The sequence below is a fragment of the Canis lupus genome, chromosome 9 (assembly GCF_048164855.1).
Source record: "Canis lupus baileyi chromosome 9, mCanLup2.hap1, whole genome shotgun sequence".
NCBI classification, from domain to species: Eukaryota; Metazoa; Chordata; class Mammalia; order Carnivora; family Canidae; genus Canis; species Canis lupus.
This window is the reverse complement of record NC_132846.1, coordinates 32981125-32987706: the sequence shown is the minus strand read 5'-3', so window position 1 is coordinate 32987706 and position 6582 is coordinate 32981125. Positions and strand designations below refer to the sequence as shown.

Genomic DNA, 6582 nt, shown 5'->3' with positions numbered 1-6582 from the left:
CATTGATATAGTACTATTATTGACCATACTCAAACTTCCTCAATTGTCCTAATGCTGTCCTTTAGTATCTGATTTTTCCCCAATATCTAGGGTCCAATCAAGGATCACACATTGCATTTATTTTTTTTTAAGATTTATTTATTTGAGAGAGAGACAGGATGCATGCATGTGGTGAGGAGCAGAGGGAGAGAGAGAGAATCTCAAGCCAACTCCAGGCTAAGTGTGGAGCCTGCGTGGGGCTCGATCTCATGACCCTGAAATCACGACTTGAGCCAAAAGCTAGAGTCAGACGCTTAACCGACAGTGTCACCCAAGCACCTCCATACATTGCAGTTATTTCAAATGTCTTGTTAATTTCCTTTTCTCTGGTATATTTCCCTGATTTGGATGTTTGTTTCTTCTTGATTAGATTCAGGCTCAACACTTTTGGCAAGAATCCCATGGGGGTGGTATTGTATCTTCATGTGTCACACCAGAGGCCATGAGGTTGATTTGTCCATTATTTATGATGTTTGATCACTTAGTTAAGGTGGTGTCTGCAAGATTTTTCCATCATAAAGGTGCCTTTTTCCTTTTATAATTAGTGAGTGATATATGCTTTGAGACTGTGAGAATATCCTTCATGCAATGGCTCTATTATCTATTAGTAATTCTTACCTGAATTAATTATTATGGTCGTGGTTGAAAAATGATGGTTTTGTAATTCTGTCATTCCTCTGGATTTATTAATTGGCATTCTCCTACAAAGAAAGGCTTTTCCTTCACCCCTCTCCCTTTCATTTAGTATAAATGTAGACTGATAGATTCTTTTGTTAATGCAATGTGTTACTATCCATTACTGTCATCATTAATTTTGATACTCAGGTTATCCCAAATTTGGTTAGGGGAACCCCTTTAAACAAATTTTGTGTCCTGTTGACATATCCACTTCAGTTGTTCTTTGAACATGTAAGAGTGGTATTTAAAATGAAAGATGGGATGAGCACTGGGTGTTATACTATATGTTGGCAAATTGAATTTAAATTTTATTTTATTTTTTAAAGATTTTTTTATTTATTTATGACAGACACACACAGAGAGAGAGGCAGAGACACAGACAGAGGGAGAAGCAGGCTCCGTGCAGGGAGCCTGATGTGGGACTCGATCCCCGGTCTCCAGGATCATGGCCCCGGGCGGAAAGCAGTGCTAAACCACTGGGCCACTGGGGCTGCCCTGAATTTAAATTTTTAAAAAATGTAAAAAAGGGGCAGCCCCTGTGACGCAGTGGTTTAGTGCCGCCTGCAGCCTGGGGTGTGATCTTGGAAGCCCAGGATCGAGTCCCATGTCAGGCTCCCTGAATGGAGCCTGCTTCTCCCTCTGCCTATGTCTCTGCCTCTCTCTCTCTCTCTCTGTGTGTGTGTGTGTGTGTGTCTCTATGAATAAATAAATAAAAATCTTTTTAAAAAAATGTAAAAAAGAAAGTGAAAAATAAAATGAAAGAAAAAGATTGAGAGAAATGTGGAAGAAGGAAGAAGAACCATAAAGGATTGGACAAGAGGATACTTATAGTTTCAACTAAAGCAGAGATCTTCTCTTCAGCCAGAGCTTCCCATTGTCCTCTACAGGGGTCCAGATATGTTCAGGGGCCATGGGAATGGGTCTAACAACAGTCTATGTGCGTGAGACATAGTCTTGTGGGAAGAACTCAAGATTTGCCCTCTAATAGATTCAAAAACTGTATTATGGCAGGAGTGTGTGAGAGAGGCTGCCATGACCACACCGCTGGCCATCAGCCTACAAAGACATGACCACCAACGCCAGCCCCTTGCACCCATATTGGCCTCGGCAGCTGAGGCTGGACAACTTTGTGCCTAACGACTGCCCCACTTGGCATCTCCTGGCTGGCCTCTTCTCTGTCTCTGGGGTCTTGGTTGTGACCACATGGCTGTTGTCAGGTCGTGCTGCGGTCATCCTCCTGGGGACTTGGCAGCGACTGTCCCTGTGCTGGTTTGCAGTGTGTGGGTTCATTCACATGGTGATTGAGGGCTGGTTCAGCCTTTATCACAAAGACCTTCTTGGAGACCAAGCTTTCTTGTCCCAACTCTGGAAAGAGTATGCCAAGGGCGACAGCCGATACATCCTGAGTGACAACTTTACGATATGCACGGAGACCATCACAGCTTGCCTTTGGAGACCACTCAGCCTGTGGGTGGTGATCGCCTTTCTCCTCCAGCAGCCCCTGCGCTTCGTCTTACAACTCATGGTCTCTGTGGGTCAGATCTATGGGGATGTGCTCTATTTCCTAACAGAGCACCGGGACGGATTCCAGCATGGGGAGCTGGGCCACCCGCTCTACTTCTGGTTTTACTGTGTCTTCATGAACAGCTTGTGGCTGGTGCTGCCTGGAATCCTCGTGCTAGATTCTGTAAAGCAGCTTGCTCATGCCCAGAGCGTGCTGGATGCCAAAGGCACAAAAGCCAAGAGCAAGTAGAACTAATCAGTAGTAGGCTGGGCTTGAACATTGGCTGATGAAGAACCCTCCACCAGGAAGAAGAATCCAGTCCTTACTCCCACAGGTTGGAGGAACAAAACAAATTGATCTGTCAAACTCAAGCTGATGGGTAAGGACCAGAAGGACCAAAGGCAGGGGCAAGAAAGGAGTTGTGTGGAGCTACTGCCAGGAGCCACTGGGACAAAGGTGCAGAAGAACCTGGGAGGGCCATGATGGTGGCAGTTTTTAAAATCAGGAAATAAAAGATCTTGACCCTAAAAAAACAAAAAACAAAACTGTATTATGCCTGGCAAATAACCTGTTTTCAGAGCAGCACAGAAAGGTAGGAATCATCCTAAGGGAAAGAGTTCAGCACAACTGACTGGTTCTTAGTTGTTAAAGGAGATAGAGGTTTTCATGATAAAAGTGTGGAGGCTAGTATATGAATCCACCTCCAGCCAGTCCTGAATGTGAGAGAGAGGCAACCTGATATGGAAGCTTTAATGGTACTGCTTTGGGAGTCTTCCAACAGGTGGTAACATAAAAGTAAGAGAGACACTCTTCTCTTTAGCAACAGAGCCCCACGCAGCTTTGGTTCCAGGGAAGCCACAGAAGAATCTACTATGGCTGAGGGATCATCTGATGAAACATAACAGACTCTGCAGGTGGAGACTTCTTCATGAGTACCTGGGGACTGACTCCCAGAAATATTTCAAAGTAGGAGACTAAGTGGACTATTTGGATAATTCTGCATAAAAGCAGAGACAAGAACCAGATTAATATGGGTTACAAAATAATGGCTTGGAGAGTAAGCATGGAAATTATAATTATCTCTAAAACAAAGGCTCAGTGGGATTCTTCTGTGTCTCATGGTCAAATACCTAGTAAGGGATATTCACTAGGCTTGAACTCTTGGTCCAGCATTCTTTCCACCTAGCAGAAGGGAGCTGAAGAATTCTAGAAGAATGGCAAGAGAAGATAACAGAGAGAAAAATACAGATGACAATAATGTAAAAATAACCATCAAATGGTCCATATACAATAGTCAAAGAGGCCAGCTCAGGAGAACACCATTAAAGGGATAGGAAGGGTCAAGAACGTGCCTTACTGAACTGAAATGAAGTGGAGAGAAAGAAGGATATGCTGAACCTCAACAAAAACAAAAATGATCACAAAGGAGACAGAAGGCAAGAAGCCAGAGGACAAAGAGAAAGAGTAAATTCTTCACCTTTAATATCATCCATTCATTTTGGGGGAAAATACCCACTATTCAAAAGCATTCATAAGAGTCTAGCAGGCGTTTGTGGAAACACCTCAACAAATACACATGATCAAACCTTGATGAGAATGGCTACAAACCTTTGCTTTTCTATTTTAAACTCCTGAGCATCATTTACAAGAAAAATATATTTTCCTTCCAAGACCAAGTTTGCTTATAAACATTGTCTGTTGCCTCCCTCTAGTGATGGCATATGTGATGTACACTCAGAATCCATCGACAGAGTTGGAAAATTAAATGACCAATGACAGCAATAATAATGCTTCTTTTTACTTGGACAGCAATGCATGGTTCTCAAAACGCTTTCACACATGTAATCTCTGTATCCTGACCACAGTCCTGTGAAGTAGGCAGGGTGTTTTCTACCACCAAATTGCCTCACACCAACATTGCTTCGAAGCCTAGTCATCAAACTGGGAAAAGAGAACAAGCTAGGGGTTTAGAGTCAAACCTTCATGGGAAGCCTGGTGCTGCCAGTGGTTTCCAGCCGGTAACTTCTATGCTGGTTTCCAGCCGGTGGTTTCCAGCCGGTGACTTCTATGGTTTGTGGTTTCCAGCCGGTGACTTCTATGCTGTGCCTCCATTGCTGGATGTGTGAAATGGGATTGAGACTGCATATATCACGGAGATGCAGCAGAGACTCAGTGATTGTATGTGTCCTGGCTTGTGCATGGTGCTTGGGGTGAGCTAAGGCCTGTACAAATTTTACGGTTGTTGTGAACAGCATCTTTGAGGAGTGGTTTCCACTGCCTTAGAAACCCATTTATGGTTTCTGGACCTGCTCAGAGGCATTACCTCCTTGAAACTTAAAAACATGTTGCCACTAAGTACTTAAATATACTTTCTTTTGTTCAACTATCCTCATCTTGCAGTTATTTCTCCTTTTTTGGCCTGGCTTATGTCCTGTTACATACTTCACTTCTGAAGAAGAACCCTGGCATCACAGGGGTCCCCCTTCTTCCATCCCACTCCTTTGGTCTCAAGCCTAGAGCCACTGCAAACCCACAGGACACCCTATCCTGCTATTCCCTCAGCTCATATGAGAGCTGCCCTGTCCACCCCTCAGGCACACAGGTTCCTGAGCACAACCAGAAGGGCATGTTCAGGCCAGGCTTTGATCAGAATGGATTTCTTCCACAGAGGCTTTATACCCTGGTGGATAAAGAGGAACCAGTGATCATGAGGAGGAGCAGAAAAATCCATAGGGAGCTCTTTAAGACTCTAAATCAGGGGTGCGGGTGGCACAGTTGGTGACTATGACCAACAGTAGATGACTGACTCTTGGTTTCGGCTCTGGTCATGATTTCAGGGTCAAGAGATCATACCCCAAGTTGGGCTCTGTGTTCAGTGGGAGTCTGCTTCAGATTCTCTCTCCCTCTGCTCCTGCCCACTTACTCTCTCTCAAATAAATAAAATCCTGAGGGGGAAAAAAGAGACTCTAAATCAAACTTACTATCTGAGCAAGCTGATAAAGTGTGTGTGCACACACATGCAGAGGTTCAGAGTATTTATAGGCTCAAGAGATCGATTTGAGGATGGTGTGGAGGAATTCGTATCGCTGGCTACCAAAAATAGGTCCAGCACTGGAAAGAGGAGATGTCAGGATGAAGAACAAACCATTTGTTCCTGAGCAATCACCTTTGACACTGCAGGTGTCAGCCAGGCAGCCCTCCTAATCCGTGTAATAGCCTCTGTCTCTACTCCACAGTGGGGTCAAGACCTGCCAGGTCCCTTTGCAGTCTTATGAGATAACAAGTTGGGTAGAAAGGAAAAGAGAAATCAGGGACTACAGAAATGCTTTTATTGTTTGCTAAAGAAAACGCCGCCCTTGCCGCCTCCAAGGTGCAGAGGCCTGGAGTTCTTTTTACAGCACAGTAGGAGGATACTTTCTAAAAATCATGTGCTGAGGGACACTGGGGTAGCTGGGTGGTTGAGCTCTGCCTTCAGCTCAGGGCATGATCCTGGGGTCCTGGGATCAAGTCCCATGGTGGGCTCTACCCAGGGAGCCTGCTTCTCCCTCTGCCTGTGTGTCTCTGCCTCTTTCTCTGTGTCTCTCATGAATAAATAAATAAAATCTTAAAAAAGTAAAAATCATGTGCTGGGATGCAAGACATCAGCGCCACAACCAAGTGCATGCATGCTTCTCTGCAGTGAGGTCAGGGATCTCATTCTTCAGTCCTTAAAAGGGACAGCAGGAAACCCCATCATGGTCTCAATTCCTTCAAAGCTTCGGGTCAGCCCTGCAAGCCCACACCAAGGGCAGCCAGAACTGTAACAAACCGAAGACCCACTCTGCAGATTCACCCCCCACCTCCAGGAGCCAGGGTCACTTGGGAATCAGAAACCATCTACTGGCACACACAAAAGTCTATTAGATTGAGCTGAAGTAGTCAATTCACAGGTATTGCCCATGATTCAGACATGCTTGAGGGTTTATACTCTATTCTTCCTAGAAGTAAACTTCCAGACTGAGTCTGAGCTGAGAAGCACCTCCTATAATTCAGAGGTAAGAAACCCTCCAATAAAATTCCTGTGCAGCAATGTCATGAGCTATACGATACAGTGAAAAGGAAACAGCCAAATCTTGGCCAGGCCTGGTCTGAATCCCGGTTCTACCTCTTCTTGGTCAGTCAATCTTGGAAATGTTCCTTTTCTCTTCAATCCTCAGTTTTCTCATTCTTAAAATGGGCATAGTAACAGCAGCTCACTCTTGCAGGAAACCGAGAGGATTAGACGAACATGTACAACACTGGACCCTCATAGTAAGTGGAGCTTTTGTCATCGTTCCCCTGTAACCTAATCACAGGCCCCCGGTCGCAGCAGCTAGAGCGTG

General features: G+C 44.8%; 1 pseudogene; it reads left to right on the top strand.

Annotated features, from left to right (window-relative positions):
- Nucleotides 1–1742: 1742 nt before the first annotated feature.
- LOC140640003 (3-beta-hydroxysteroid-Delta(8),Delta(7)-isomerase pseudogene) lies at nucleotides 1743–2778 on the top strand (annotated as a pseudogene).
- Nucleotides 2779–6582: the final 3804 nt, after the last annotated feature.